This window comes from Globicephala melas, chromosome 1 (genome assembly GCF_963455315.2).
Source record: "Globicephala melas chromosome 1, mGloMel1.2, whole genome shotgun sequence".
Classification (NCBI taxonomy): domain Eukaryota; kingdom Metazoa; phylum Chordata; class Mammalia; order Artiodactyla; family Delphinidae; genus Globicephala; species Globicephala melas.
The window spans coordinates 129,121,017-129,138,426 of NC_083314.1; positions in this window are offsets into that span (position 1 = coordinate 129,121,017).

Consider the following 17,410-nt stretch of genomic DNA (forward strand, 5'->3'; position numbering starts at 1 on the left):
CAAATGAATGTGGATTTATTAACCTGTTTTTTTATTCCTATTATAAAAGTGTATTTTAGGTACCTATCTGCTCCAATTATTTTTTAACACTTAAAAGCCAGTCCTCTACACCTGATTTGTATGTGGCTTTGCCAAGTCAAAGCAGTATCTTACAAAAAGGCTTAATTATTAAATGTCAAACCAAACTTTTTCTCAAACAAGGGACTATCATCTAAGACAATCATTGTAATCGTATGCATATATATATTATTGTTCAAAGATTCTCAAGTTTTATAAACTTTAACATTTCCATTTAATATAAGCAATTACTACTATTTCTGATTTTACAATGAGGAAACCTATCTCTAATCCACTGAGGGCTCTCAACCAAATAATTTCTCAGAGATTAAGTTATCTATTAAAAGCTTACATAACATCCAAGCAATTACATATAGTAGTGACTGTAATTTTTTTGAAAAACAGAGCATAAAATACTGACAAATATAATTTCTGTTTAAAATCAGAGTATGGGGTAATAATATGTGTGTGGGGGGTTATACTTTGTTGCCTCGTCTGCTTAATTATATTTAAGCACTGTGCAATCACCTGAAAGTGAAAAAAGAGAAATATTGTCATTAACTTTCCAATATTAATATATTTTAAGTATTTATGTTTTTAAAATTATTCTCTTCTGAGCTAGATATTGCAAAAAAATGAAGATTGTCAAAAATGTTTATTCTATATCTTAATCCTGGCATCTATTTTATGCTCAAAAGTATTACATATCATTGTATTTAAGATGATCAGCATTGTGTCTGACTAAGTAAAAACAGCTTGAAGGAACAGACTGACTAGTGTACTTGATGCATCCATTTGATTTCTTTATTTAGATAAAATGCAAGCTCGTTTTTTAAAATTATAAATACTCATTAAAACATACTTTTCAAAGAAAATCTAAAATTACAAGAAAGTGGAAATTATAAAGTAAAATCATACACAGCTCATCTAAGTTTAACTACTGGTCTTTTCCATCATTTTTCCCCCTGTGGATTTTTAATGTAATCATTATTTCTTTGTGGGTAATTCCTAGGTAGAGCTAGATATCTCAAAAAATAAAAAGGAAAATGCCAGAAAATAACATGGAATATGTGACTATAGATAAACATCAGTCTGTTATTTTTGTCTCTAGACATGGCACATGAACATAGTTCCACAAAGAAGGCTATTTATCCATTTCTTTTAAAAATGAAGAAAATAAATTACTGAATAATTACTAAGTTTTATACTTATTTAAGTCTTTAAATTTTAGAGAATTCCCCAAACTGTCGCTTCCTACACTTGCCGATCAGTCCCTGCCTTCTTCCCATTCCTTTTCCATAAGCAAGTCTGGCTATTTGGTGTGCCCACTTCTCCTGTTGCAGGATCCCATTTTGAGCCCTGTGCTCTGTGGAGATCACCACAGTGTTAAGAAGGGAGAGAGGCACATCTGACTAAAACATTCTGACAATACCATTTCACCAAAATTGGAATTGTCTATATAACCATTGCTAATATTATACCAAGAAGGCTTAGGAGCTGTTTTCAATTGCAAAGATGGAATTTGAGCTTTAAAAACTTACATTAGAATAAGGGAGATTTAAGTCAGGCAAGAAGGATTAACTTGGAAAGTCAGATTGAAAAAATTAAGTAACCTGGTTTCTAAGAATCAGAGGTATTCATCTAGGGAAATCTAGAGAATCATGTCCCATCCATAAACAAATAAATCTGTCTTAAGGGGAAAATTCAATTGAATTAAGATAAATAAACCTGCTAATAAGTAGTTATTTTTAAAATAAGTTGTTTGAAGTCAACCTTTTTCCATTTGGGACACCTTACATTTGTCATAGCCAAGGAGAAAGGATAATAACATCTTTGACAATATCAAAAAGTAATTAGTAACTGATAACTGCCTCATGACAGATAATCTAGATAGAGTTCCTATACTACATGCTAAACCAGAAAAGATCAACAGACAGCAAAGCCAGCCTACCTTCCGACTAGTATTAAGAGAAAATATCCCCTAAAGGATCCCCTAGGGAATGCCAAATCTGGTACAATTCAGTCTCAGTGGAAAAAAAGTCTCTGAAAGACAGGAGAAAAGGAAACTTTACTTATTGAGTGCCTTTTACTTTTACAGAAAAGTGGAAATTACTCCTAATACTATATCCACCATGGTACTATAGTCACCATTTTAAAGATTAGGAAAAGGAGGACCAGTTACTTTTCTAATAGTAGCAAAACTTAAACTGAAATCTAAACCTATCATTTCTTCCACTAAAAATTTGGTTTCTGATACTTTCTAAAATATTTCTACTAATTTGAAATTTATTTCAAATACAACCACTATCACACTACTTAGTCATCAAGTCTGGATGCAAATAAAATCTTTGACTGTTCAGTAATTCTCACTATTGATTAGTGGGCCAAATGCTTCTTGAATAATCGTAACCAAGTAACAAGTATATATTATGCCAGGGATTCCACTAATTAGTCTTTATGTATAGATTTGATGATTCTATTTTGCAGATGAGGAAAGTGAAGCTCAATAAAATTAAATAACTTGGCCAACTTTCCACACAGGATGAAAATCTGATTCCAAACATCATCTGTATCTGTTGGGCACTGTGAACTACTACCTTGAGGTAGTTCACAATTTCAACATTAGATCACTACATTCCTTTTGATGACATTTTAAAAAACTAGTTTTCCATTGGTTACTGTGAAAATATAAGTACCATGCAAAAATTAACGTGGAACGCAAAATAATAATGACTGTGTCCAATCTGATTCCAAACTTTGAGAAGTTCTGCCATGTCCAAAAGGTACTAGGCTATTAGAACAAATGTATATATTATGTCACTTGGACTTAACTATGTAATAAGCAGAGGTGTTACATATTTCTTTCAGAGTGCCATAAGAAAGTTACTCAGACATTAAAGGCTTTGTGAAGCTAGAATGTTAGAGAATCTCTGTTCAAGACTCTGGTTTTTAACTTAGTAGGTAAATCTCTAACCTCATAGGACCTAGTCTACAGGGTTGTGACTTAAATAACTTCATAAATTCATCCTCAAAACAAGTCATTTTATATCAGTTCCAACATTAAATTTATATCAAAGAGCTTTACTTATTTAAGAAAAAGAAGAAAGATGAAACAATCATATCCAATATTTCTATGATTAGTCTGTTTGTGGACATTTCTTGTTCTAATATGTTCATAATATTGTACTAGATGGATGATAAAATAAGTTTAAGAAGCTACCAACAAAAATCTCAAAACTTGCTGTTTCTCAAGTTTCTTTAACTTGGATTCATCCATATACATATCTTCATCTCCTTCCAGAAGGTGAGCAAAGGGGTATCTCCCATTTACAAAAGCAACCCTTGCAATGGGACATAGGACTAAGAATTCAGGCTCATATGATCTACCACACTAAAAGAAGAAACATTGCCAAGTATTAGGGAATTATGTGAATAGTGCATTTGTATTAATGATCAACTAATCCAAGAAGCAATACATTATTGCTGAAGCTATTATAAAGAGAGTTGAATAAGTACTTAAAAACCTAGATGTGAAGGCTAAGCTGATGTGAAATGTACAAGAGACTTAAATATTCTTCATAACCATGACTGGTTATGAGTTACTATTTCAGTGGCATAATAGGAAATAGTACTAGACCTGACTTTGATTTGGGGGAGATATTAAGTACCTAACATAGTGCCTAAGACATAGTAGCTACTCAACAAATGGTAGTTAATATTTTTAATCTGGGGTTTCAAAAACCTTAACAGCTTTCTTTGCTACATGATTTTTCATTAATATTTAAAGTATTTTATGGGAATTCCCTGGTGGCGCAGTGGTTAAGTCCGCCTGCCAATGCAGGGGACACAGGTTTGAGCCCTGGTCCTGGAAGATCCCACATGCCACAGAGCAACTAAGCCCATGCACCACAACTACTGAGCCTGCACTCAGAGCCCATGAGCCACAACTACTGAGCCCGTGTGCCACAACTATTGAAGCCTGCGAGCCTAGAGCCCATGCTCCACAACAAAAGAAGCCACTGCAATGAGAAGCCCACGCACCACAATGAAGGGTAGCCCCTGCTTGCCACAACTAGAGAAAGCCCGCATGCAACAATGAAGACTCAACACAAACAAAAATTAATTAATTAATTAATCAGTTTTTAATAAAAATAAAATAAAGTATTTTATGATATCCTACATGGGAGAGAATATAAAACAATTCTCAACCTTATACAAGGATAGAGCCATTTTTATTGACATATATCATGAGACGTATGTTCCAAAAACAAGCTAGAATGCTGATAAACATCCAGTGCTTTTAAATTAAGATGTTAAGTGTAATCACCAGGGCAACCACTAATAAAGTAACTAAAAAAATGTACTAAATATTAAAATATACACTAGAAATATTTAACAAAAAAGAACACAAGTGGAGGAAGAAGGAACAAAAAAGACAAAAGATACAGAAAGCAAATGGCAAAATGTCAGACAAAAATCATATCAGCAATTACATTAAATATAAATGGATTAAGCATGCCAATCATAAGGCAGGGATTGGCAGGATGTATTTTTTTAATGATCTAATTATATGTTATCTACAAGCAACACATTTTAGATTAAAAGGCACAAATAGGTTAAAAAAAAGGGATGGAAAAAGATATACTGTGCAAAAAGTAAGCAAAAGAGAACTGAAATGGCTATACTAATATCAGAAGAAATAGACTTTAAGACAAAAATTGTTACTAGAGATAAAGACATTTTATAATGATAAAAGGGTAAATTTATAACGCATAAGGGAATTCTATGAACAACTCTATGCCAATAAATTAGGCAACCTAAATGGAATAGACAAATTTCTAGAAAGACAATAGCAACAAAAATTGACTCAAAAACAAATAGAGGGGCTTCCCTGGTGGCACAGTGGTTGAGAGTCTGCTTGCCAGTGCAGGGGACACGAGTTCAAGCCCCAGTCTCGGGGGATCCCACGTGCCATGGAGTGACTGGGCCCGTGAGCCACAACTACTGCGTGTCTGGAGCGTGTGCTCCGCAACAAGAGAGGCCGCGATAGTGAGAGGCCCACGCACCACGATGAAGAGTGGCCCCTGCTCGCCCCAGCTAGGGAAAGCCCTCGCACAGAGACGAGGACCCAACACAGCCAAAAATAAATTAATTTAAAAAAAAATAGAAAATCTGCATATACCAATAAGAAGTAAAGAGATTGAATTAGTAATTTTAAAACTTCCCCAAAGAAATATCTAGGCCCACACTGCTTCACTCATGAATTGTACCAAACATTTAAAGAAGAATTAATACCAATTATTTGCAGACTTTTTCCAAAAGTGGACATAGAGGAAATACTTCCCAACTCATTCTATGAGGCCAAATTTACCCTGATAACAATATCAGACAAAAAAATCACAAGAAAAGAAAACCACAGACCAATATCACTTATGAATTTACATGAAAAATCCTCAATAAAATACTAACAAACCAAATTCAACAATACATAAACAGGACTCTACACTATGACCAAGTGGGATTTCTCCTAGGAATTCAAGAATTAGCTTAATATCCAAAAATTAATATAATGTACCATATTAATGGAACAGCAGACAAAGCCACATGATCATTTCAATAGATGCAGACAAAGCGTTTTGAAAATATTCAACAATCGTTCATTTTAAAAAATGAAGAAAAAAATCACAAATAGAAGGGAATTTCTTCATCCTGATAAAGAGTATCTATGAAAAACCCACAGTTAACATTATACTTTATGATGAAAGATTGAATTTTCTCCCCAAGATTAGGAACAGAATGTCTGCTCTCCCACTACTATCCAACACTGTACTGGAGGTTCTAGCCACAGCAATTAGGCAAAGAAAAGAAATAGAATGTATACAATTGGAAAAGAAGGAAAACAATTTATAGATGACATGATTTGTATGTAAAAATTTCTAAGGAATTCACTTAAAAAATCCTATTAGAACTAATAAACAAGTTCAGCAAAGTTGCAGGATACAAGACCAATATACAAAAATTAGTTGTATTTCTATATACTAGCAATGAAAAACCTGAAAATAAAATTAAGATAGCAATGCCATTTAATAGTATCAAAGAATAAAATATTTAGAAATAAACTTAATAAAATGTTTCAAGGCTTGTACACTGAAACTACAAAACACCATTGAAAGAAATTAAAGAATTCTTAAATAAATGGAAAAAATCCCATTTTCTTGCATTGGAAGATTTAATATTGTTAAAATGGCATTACTACCCAAAATGACCTACAGATTCAATGCAATTTACATCAAAACTCCAGCTGTCTTTAAGCAGAAGTTGACGAGCTGATCCTAAAATTCATAAGGGCATGCAAGAGACCAAAAATAGCCAAAATGATCTTAAAAGAAAGAACAAAATTGAAGGATTCATACATTCCCACTTCAAAACCCACTACAAAGCTGTTGTAATTAAGACAGTGTGGTACCACCATAAGGATAGAGACATAGATCAAATTAACAGGGTCAAGAGTCCAAAAATTAACCCTCACATTTGGTCAAATGATTTTCAACAAGGGTAGCAAGATAATTCAATAGGGAGAGAATAGTATTTTCAACAAATGATGCTGGGAAAACTGGATATACACCTGCCAAAGAATGAAGCTAGACCTCACATCATATGTAAAGATTACCTCAAAATTGATCACAGAATTACATGTAAGTGCTAAAACTTCAAAACTCCTAGAAGAAATCATAAGGGTAAATCTCCATAACCTTGGTTTAGACAGTGGTTTCTTACATGTGATGCCAAAAGCATAAACAACAAAAGAGAAAGGTAGATAAATTAGACTTTACAGAATTTTTTTTTTTTTTTCTTTTTGGCCATGCAGGGAGGCATGCAGGATCTTAGTTTCCCAACCAGGGATCAAACCTGCACCCCCTGCAACCGAAGCAGGGAGTCTTAACCACTGGACCGCCAGGGAAGTCCCCTATGGAAATTTAAAAAATTTGTGCTTCAAAGAACTCCATCAAGAAAGTGAAAAGACAACCTACAGAAAGGGAGAAAACATCTGCAAAAAATATAGCTGATAAGAAACTGGTGTATCGGGGCTTCCCTGGACGCGCAGTGGTTAAGAATCTGCCTGCCAGTGCAGAGAACACGGGTTCGAGCCCTGGCCTGGTAAGATTCCACATGCCGCGGAGCAACTAAGCCCATGCGCCACAACTACTGAGCCTGAGCTCTAGAGCCCATAAGCCACAACTACTGAACCCACGTGCCACAGCTACTGAAGCCTGCGTGCCTAGAGCCCGTACTCTGCAACAAGAGAAGCCATGACAGTGAGAAGCCCGCACACCGCAACAAGAAGTAGCCCCTGCTCACCGCAACTAGAGAAAGCCCGTGCGCAGCAACAAAGACCCAACACAGCCAAAAATTAATTAATTAAAAAAAGAAACTTGTAGGGTTTCTCTGATGGCGCAGTGGTTGGGAGTCCGCCTGCCGAAGCAGGGGACGCAGGTTCGTGCCCCGGTCCGGGAGGATCAAAAAGAAACTCATGTATAATATATACATATATACATTTTTATATATTCTAATAATATTCCTAGAAATATTTATTAATAATTGTTATTCACTCGTATTTCAAAGCTCGCTTTGACGAAAGCTTAGTCGTTTAAAAATTGTACGTGTCATTGTGTCCACTTTCCATCACATATTTTATAAAATAGAGAATACATAATCCTTGACATCCTTTTAGAATAACAGAATCTTAAAATTGAAAGAACTTGAGAAGTCATCCAGGCCAGCCTTTATCTGGTAAAAATCTTTTTCACATTTTAGGGAAGGGATTATCTAATCTCTTTTTCAACCCCCTGGTGACAAGAACCCACTATTTCTGAGACAGTGGGTACACTAATTTACAAATCTATTTGTGAGAAAACTAGTTTTTACTGAGACAAAACCTACTTACATTAGGATTATAAAAAATAACTGTTACCAAGAGGAACAGCAGGAAAATCTTGCTTTGTTCTAAGAAAGTGGTGCTTGTGAATATTTTTTATTTTAGCCTTTAGATAACAGGTATATTCAAAGTATATAAACCACAATATCACAAACAGTCCAATAGTAAATAATCACTAAGATATTAAATTTTGTGGCCTTAAAAATTAAATGGTAGAACCATAATGCCTCAAACTAGAAATGTGTTTAAGCATCATGTAAGAGAGATGTGTCAGATGGAGACATTTATTTTTTTCTGACTTCAGGGGAGTTCACTTGCAACTAATAAACTTAACATTTAAGAAAAATATTAGTAAATTGACTTTATGGTATAAATAGCTTGAGTTTTACATGAAGTTATAAGTAATCTTTGACAACGTAAATGTTGAAGATAAAAGTTACTATAAGACAAGTAATAAAAGAGCTTTGGCAAGGCTCTATTGCTATCCATAGGATTGTGAAAGTCTCCCCACCTCTCTGCTCTCCAGTGTCCTCAAAATGAGAGGGACTGGACCATATTATCTTTATGGTTCCTTCTAGCTTTGATAATTCTGTATAGGATGCATACATTAGGAGAGCATAGGGGTTATTCTATATTGATTTAGAATTAAATAATATCTTCAGTATTTACTGATAATCAGCTGTATGCCAGGCTCTCTATTCCAAGCACAGTGGTGAAACCAAATAGGCAAATATCCCTGAAATCGTGGAGCTCATGTTCTAGTGATTGAGCAGAAATGAACAATGTAAGTAAGTAAAAATACGTATGTTTGACAGTGGTTAGTGTTAAGGAGAATAAATAAAGTAGGAAGGAGGTATATGAAATATTGGGAGGGGATTAAAACTTTAGATGGGATGGCTAGGCAAAGTCTTAATTAGGTGAAATTTTAGTCATGCCTGAGGAAAGAATCTACAATGGAGTGAACTAGTGAAGTATGAAGATGAAAGCAGAGACGTCTCGGGAACTGGGAGGTTGGTGAGATCATGTGGACTTTCAGATTGCAAGCCATTGGAGAGTTAAACAGAGGTGTAAGGTGATCTGGTTTACGATTTAACATCATCTTTTGGGTAGCTATTCAGAGATTAGACTGCAGTGGAACAAGCCAGAGATAAGGAGGCTGTTAAGAAGCTACTGCAGTAATCCAAGTGAGAGAGGATGGAGGTTTGGACTAAGGAAGTGATGAAGGTGATGAGAAGTGGAATTCTGGATATATTGTGAGGATAGGGCCAACACAATTTGCTGACAGATTTGGTTGAGGGGAAACAGTAAAGAGTCAAAGATAACACCAAAATTTTTGTCCTGAGCACCCGGAAGGGCAGAATTACCATTAATGAAAAAGTCAGTATGAGGAGCTGGTTTAGTGACAAATATCAGAAACGGGTTTTGAAATGTTAAGTTTGAGATGTCTATAGCAATCCACATGACATATCAAGTAAGCTGCTGGTTATAAGTTTCTGGAGTTGAGGAGAATTCAGGTCTGCAGACATATATTTGAGAGTCATTACCACATATACGGTATTTAAAGCCATGAAATTAAGTAAGATCAACAAGGCAAAGGATAGAGAAAGGGAAATAAAGAGTTTCAAAGACTGAGCTCTGGGGTGCTCCAACATTTAGAAGTCAGGGAGATGAGAAGGAATTAACAATGAAATTTTTTTCCCCTTTTTTTTTTTTTTTTTTGGCGGTACGCGGGCCTCTCTCACTGCTGTGGCCTCTCCCGTTGCGGACCACAGGCTCCGGACACGCAGGCTCAGCGGCCATGGCTCACGGGCCCAGCCGCTCTGCGGCATGTGGGATCTTCCCAGACCGGGGCACGAACCCGTGTCCCCTGCATCGGCAGGTGGACTCTCAACCACTGCGCCACCAGGGAATCCCAACAATGAAAATTTTAAAATGGTAGACAGAAATGTATAAGAAAAACAGTCAAGGTGGGTGTTATAGAAGCAAAGTGTTTTAAGAACAGGTGGGTGACCATCTGTGTTAAATACTAGAAGAGGTCAAGTTAGAGAAGGATTGAGAATTGACCTCGTCTCATCTAACTTAGCAACGTGGAAGTCATTGGCTGACTTTGTTAAGAGTAGTTTCTGCAGAGTGGTGGGAAAAGATACTTGACTGGTATAGGTGCAAAAATGAATGAGGGGGAAAATTGGAAATAAAAAGCATAGGAAACACTTTCAACAAGTTTTTCCATAAAGGGAAGGAGAGCAGTGAGATGATAGTGGGGGTGACTGGGAGAAATTTAGATACAAAAATCTCTTTTTAATGGAAGAAGTTATGGCTTATTTATATGCTGTTAAGAATGATCTGGTAGAGAGGGGAACATGATGATTTGGTAGAAACAGTGGGAAATTTCTGGAGCAATGTCCTGAACAGGCAAGAAAAAAATGGAATCTGGGGCACATATACTTTGGATAGGCTGAGGAAGTTTAGTATTTATGCAAAAAACTTATTATAATGAATAGACATGGAACTTAAGCAGAGTGAGACAGGAAGATAAAAAAAGATCATGAGGATAGGGTCAGTGGTCATGTCAGGCCAACCTATTTTGGGAGTAAGAGAAAATAGAAGGCAATGGTTGCAAAATGGAGTGTGTGAAATTGAGATTATAGACAGTGTGCAGTAAGGGGTATAACACGATTAAGAATAGGACATGCGAATGAGTGACCAAGGAAGGGTAAAGGAGAGGAGTCAAACAACCTATGATACCAGAGCACAGGTACAATCATCTAAATGAATGTTGAAATTCCCAAGAATTATGACAAACGTGGCATTGAATGGGAAGAGAGTGATCCAATAGCTAATTGCTCAACAGATGAAGGGTAACAACCTAGAAAATGCTTAAATAATTACATTAGGAGAAATAAGAGATGGTAAAATCCGATAACATGAGATTTAAGCTGGATGATTTTTATGAAGGAGAAAGAGAGAAACGGCCTGAAATGCCAGGTATGTTTCTGGGAATATATGTCCTTTTAATACATGATTCTTCTCTTTGTTCCCATATGCCCCATGTACCTTTCTGCTAATTCACTTACCATAATTGTTTCATAATTAATTGTTACCCACTAGACTCTAAACTCCTTAAGAGTAGAATCCTTGTCTTATTTATATTTGTGTCTCAGTAGCTAGCACTGTGCCTGGTACTTAATAAGGACTTAAATATTCACTGGGTGAGTGAATGAATGAACAAATGAATAAAGACCAAACTGCTATTTGTATCTATGAATGAAAATCTCACATGAAATTTTAAATGTAAGTTTCTTGACCTTAAATATCCATTTGACTATTTCCAAAGACCAAATGTATAAGGCGTTTACAAAGTTGTCCACATCAGTCTCTAAACAGTCTCTAGACTCAGTCTCCATTTGCTATTCTCTTATCATGAGAGTTGCTAATAATTTGTATTTCAGTATATTTTCATTGTATGAAGGAATCCTAGGTTCCTAAGAAAGTGGTGTTAGACCACTATCAGTAGCATCTAAGAAAATAAAAGTTTAGGGTTTAAAAATCCTAAGAAGCAAAATAACTTTCACTATAATGCTAGCCCTTTCTCATTGTGGTTATAGCTACAGGCTTCATGGTAGAACTATTCCAGAACTTTTACAGCCACATCCTTCATTTGAACCAAGCAACCATTGTCTAAACAGCCACTGCAATCAGAGCCCAAGAAACTCTAGAGCAGGAGGTCTCCATGGGGGTGAAACAACCATAGGGGAATTTTGGAAATATATAAGGCACATTGTATCATCAGGAAGATGGGAAAAGGAACACACTGATAACATTTTAAGCCAATCCAGAGATGTCAGTTTTCCTGTAATCTAGGGAACTACTGATCAAAGAAGAACTCTGTACTCTTTGTAACTTCAAATGTCGTGCTAGACATGTAGAAGAGTGAAAAACTTGCTCATAATTATTAGAGCCTAGAACATGGCTCAATTTTACATTTAAATCTAGTATTTTTTCCTTGATTTTAATATACACAGAAATTGCCAGGAATACATGACCATGTGTAAAGAGGGAATATTGTCCTTTATTGGTTTGAGATTTTGATTGTTGACAATTTCATATGATTATGTCACTGATGGCAAAACCACTCTGAGTTGCCAATACAGCAAAGCTGTGTGAGTTTATATTTGCAGCTGTTGCATTTGTGGTGATTCTGCATAAAGATGCAAGCCTCTAGGCACTCATGTGTTCTAATGGAGTTGTTCCCCTATATTTCCTACCGAAATACATATTATTTTATCAAAATTTGTTTCTTCACATTTTCTCATTCATATATATATATGAATTGTGTGATGTTATTATATAGCTTTAAAATTACGTGTACAATTGGGTTATATCACCTATTTCACTTCAAATTAGTAAAGGTGACGTTACAAAATCTAAGTTATTAAAAACTGTTCTATAGAAATAACTGTTTGAAATCATGAAGGTTAAGAAATTCTGCTGTAGAGCAGCAGTGTCCAATAAAACTTTCTGCAGTGATGGAAATGTCCTATATCTGCATTGCTCAATGCAGTTTGTACTAGCTACTTGTGGCTATTGAAATGTGAGTATAAGGAACTGAATTTTTAATTGGCATTTTTATAAGCAAGGAAACCCAGGGTCAATATCCTTTTGAGGATATTGAGAAGGATAAACAGGGCTCATGACAGGGAAAAGTAATGGATATGTCTGGACCAATTCAGAGGGCCCTGTGTAAGGATTTTGGTTTTGATCCGCTAGCATGTGAGAAATCATTGTTGATATGGCCATATGAATCAAATTATTAGTATAGTATCAGGCCAAATTGAGCTTACTCTCTTTTTCATTATGGTTGAAGCTATTACTAGAAGATTGATTTTTAACAGAAAAACCGTAGATGAAATTTTATAGTAGAATGTCTTATAGCCATAAATCATCATTGAAAAGTCCCATTTCCACAGAATAAATAAAAACGTTTCCACATAACTGAAGCATGTGTAGGAAATAAGTATTGCCTTGGGGATCAAGATTTTCATCACGTATATTTTTTAAAAATACTGGCTTTGTGTTGGGTACTTTGAACAGCTAAATAATTTAAATCTCCTACATAGCAGCTACAAATAGCTTTTGTTGGTTATCTGAAGGAATAATATGCTGAAATATGAATGAGAGAAGTCATTAATCACACAAAGTGTCAGTTCACTGGAATTTGGGAGAGCTGTTTCTCCGTATGTGGATGTTGGGCGGGAAGACTAAGGCAGGTTCTCCTCTAGCGAGTGGTGAAGAGTTAGGTTTGGTGACAGACTTCGGTTTGAATCCTGGCTCTGCCACTTCTGAGCTAGGTCTGGTGCCCCATTGGTAGAAAGGGGTTAATGAAAGCTCCTATTTCACGTGTTTACTGTGAGGATGAAACAAGAGAAAGCATGTGAAGTGTTAAGAGCAGTATCTGAAACTGAAGGAGTACCAAGTAAATGTTGGTTGTCATGGTTAGAGTGTTCGTAGAGGGGTAGGTTTTGGGGAGGTTTTCTCAGATGTTCTCTCAAGCAGCAAAAAGGGTTTTAGAGTCAGATAGATCTGGACCAGAATCCACATTCTTCCGTATATTATCTTTGTGAACTTTGACAGTTTATTTAAAATTTGCATCTATAAAATGGAACAACAACGGCAAGTACCTTGTTTCCTTCTCTAGAACCTAAGTACCTTGAAGGGAAAGGCTACCTCTTATCATTTTTCGTATCATTCTTGACATACTGCTGTACTTAAGTTCTCAATAAACAGTATTTGTTCACTAACTGATAGAGTGTACTCAGAGCCTCAAAGGATAGGAACACAGGCTCTGCACTCTGAGGAGCCTTGCATGGCACATTTTGGGACACATAGTACATACTTAATAAGTAGGTCTTTTGAGAGCACGTGGACTGCCTAAACTTTATCTGAGATCTGTCATTCACTTTTTAATTCTGAAAGGGAGAGAATGACTGCTGTATTTATAAAAAGCTTGCTAAATCATAGTATACTGGTAAGGTAGCTAACGTTCCTGATTTGCTAATTTGCTTTTTAATGAGTAAACCAAAGTTCAGAAAATGTAAGTAACTTGCCCAAATGTACTCAACTAGTAAGTAGTGGAGGAGACATCAGAACTCAAACCTATCTGACTTCAAAGTCCATCCTTTCCTACCATTCTTCATTGCATCTAAATTAAGGAAAGATAAAAGAATGGCAAAAACACAACCCAGTTTAAAGGGTATTAGAGGAAACTGAAATAGGCTCAAGTCAGTGTCTATATCTACTACTACCTACCCACGCGTTCATCCCCCTTCATAGTAAACTAGGCTGCAGAGTGTAAAGGAGTAAGTATCAGAAGCCCTGAGTTCTAGCCCTATTTTGCTTCTCATAAGCTATGTAACCTGAAGCAAAACACTCACGTAAAATGCCCTGAAGTTTGTCCACAAAGTTGCAAGAATTATACCAGCCCTAACAGCCCTCCAAGATTATTCTAAGACAAGTGAGATGACATATATAAACATCTTTGGTAAACTGCGGAGATGGATTCAAGTGTAATGCACTGATTCAAATAATGTAACTGTTCGTTTTGAGAGTAACTAAATAGACCAATTAGCCGTGAAGTTTTAAAACCATAATAAACAAAACCAAATCACAAAGAAGAAGTCAGGTCACTTTTACTCCTGTTATTGAAAGCAGCTTTTTTGTCATCCACAGAGGTTGCTTGGGAAACCACTGCAAGTGGATTACAAATATGTTGACTGCCAGCTCTGCTCACAGCCACCACACACACACACACACACACACACACACACACACACACACACACACACACACTTCACATTGTTTCCCCAACACAGACTCGCTTCACAAAATGTTTGTAAGAGTGATCCCAAAGGGGTTTTGGAGTGAGAATCAAAAGGTTGAAGAGAAAAAGGAACAAGAACAAACAGGGCCATACAGTTATGTCAAGTTCATCCTGTTTCCTGTAATCAAAACGGAAGGTTTGTTTAACTGCACAAACAGTGGCCATGAGGAAACACCATTCCTAAAAGACAAACAGTAAAAATTCATTCTGCCTCCACAGAACAAAAGGTCCTCCACTGAAGTATTTGTTGTTTGGAAGCCACCATGGAGAGGAAGATTCTTCAGCATGCCCAGATCACTCACCATTTGAAAAGAGCTTTGATTCTCAAAAAACTCTGTGAAGTAGGCAAGGCAAATAAATATTCTTTGTTTACTCAACCCTTTCGCTCAACTAATATTATTGAGCAACCACTATGTTCCAAGTACTGTCTAGACCAGTGAAGGTGGAAATGTTCTGTACCATGTTGTCTGATGCTATAGTCACCGGCCACATAGGGCTGTTGAGCACTTTAAATGCGCCCAGCATTTTTACCCACCCTCCCTAAGCTGGGCCCCAACAAGAGTCCAGCCCCGTGTTGTTTGAGCCAGAAGAACGAAACCAAGTTTTGTTCAGAAGCATAGGAAAGTTTTCTTCTTTGATCAAAGAATGGACAGGTGAGAGTTGCGCTCCAGAGCGCAGGCTCTCCCCGACAGGCCGTGGGCGGGGCTGCTTTATAGGGGTCTCCCGGCAGGGCGGGGGCGGGGCTCTCACAGGCCTGGCCCTGCCACGCAGCTCCCGGCACTCGCTGCAAATCTCGGGTGCCGGGGTGCAGCGTCTCTGCACACGGCCCGCCGCCACCAGCTTGGGTGGAGGTGTCCTGCATGGAGTCTCGACACAGACCCCTGAGCGGAGGTGCTGGCTCAGCTGTTTAGCACTAGGAACTCTGGTCTGAGGAGCTGGGGGCTAGACCCCCGCACGTGGCACCCTATAAGCAAATGAAAATGGACGAAGCACAAAGGAAAAAAAAAAAAAAAAGAGGTTAGACTTTATCTTTTTACCCAAATTCTATTTTTTTAATTTATTTGTTTTTGGCGGTGTTGTGTCTTCATCGCTGCGCGCGGGCTTTCTCTAGTTGCTGCGAGCGGGAGCTACTCTTCGTTGTGGTGCGCGGTCTTCTCATTGCAGTGGCTTCTCTTGTTGCAGAGCACGGGCTCTAGGCGTACAGGCTTCAGTAGTTGTGGCTTGTGGGCTCTAGAGTGCAGGCTCAGTAGTTGTGGCTCACGCACGTAATTGCTCCACAGCATGTGGGATCCTCTCGGACCAGGGCGTGAACCTGTGTCCCCTGCATTAGCAGGCAGATTCTCAACCACTGCGCCACCAGGGAAGCCCTATTATCTTTTTGATTAATTTTATTTTTCATGGAGATATGACATATATGCTAAACATGTAAAGTGCATTATATTAATTATACAATTTGAAGATTTTTTTACACATGTAAAATATCATGTAACCACCACCAAGATAAAGACATGGTAACTCCTATCATTACAGACTAGTTTTGCCTATTCTTGAATTTCATGTAAAGTAAATCATACAGTTAGTATTCTTTTGTGTCTGGTTTCTTTCAGTAACATATCTGTGACATTCATCCACGTAGGTAATTGTATTAGTAGTTCAAATTCTTTGTCAGTTTCCTATTGATAAACATTTAGATTAGTTCCAGTTTGAACCTGTTAGGAATAAAGCTATTGTGAACATTCTTGCACATGTCTTTTGGTGGGCATATATACTCATCTTGGGATTACTGAGCAATAGAATGTCTTTAGCTTTAATAGATATTTCCAAGCAGTCTTCCAAAGTGCTATAATAGTCTATACTCCCATGAGCAATGTATGAGAGTTCCAGTTGCACAATATCCTTCCTAACAGTGGTTGTTGTCAGTCTTTTTAATTTTAGGCATTCTCTTGGGGGGTTGATTATATCTCCTTGTGGCTTTAATTTGCATTTCCCAGATGAATAATAATATTAAGCACCTTTTCCTATGCATACTGGTCATTTGAATATCCGCTTTTGTGAAGCATCTACTTCTAATAAAATTTGAAATGCACATACACCTTAACCTAGCACGTCCACTTCTACGAATTATTCTACAAAAATATTCAACCTGTTTCTGCAAGAAATATGTATATTGGAGCATTGCTTATAATACCAAAACACTGAAAACAACCTACGTGTTTTGTATAGGGAAATATGAGAAACTAGGCAGCTATCTGTATAATGAAGCAAATTCATGAAAATCAGAGTTTGAACACTTTTCTTCAAACTCTGAAGGGGGATATATAGAGTCCAGCCAGAGATTTTTCGCACTTTTTGAGGTCTACACTTCCTATATATATGACAATCTTCAAAAAAGATAATACCTTTCCTATCAATCTCACTGATGTTTTAACAGTCTGGCCACACCAGACCCTCCAGCACCATCAGCCATCATTTTCCCTTGCTCTCTCTGATCCAGCTACAGTGGACTACTCTCAGTTTGTCAAATATATATGCTCTCTTCT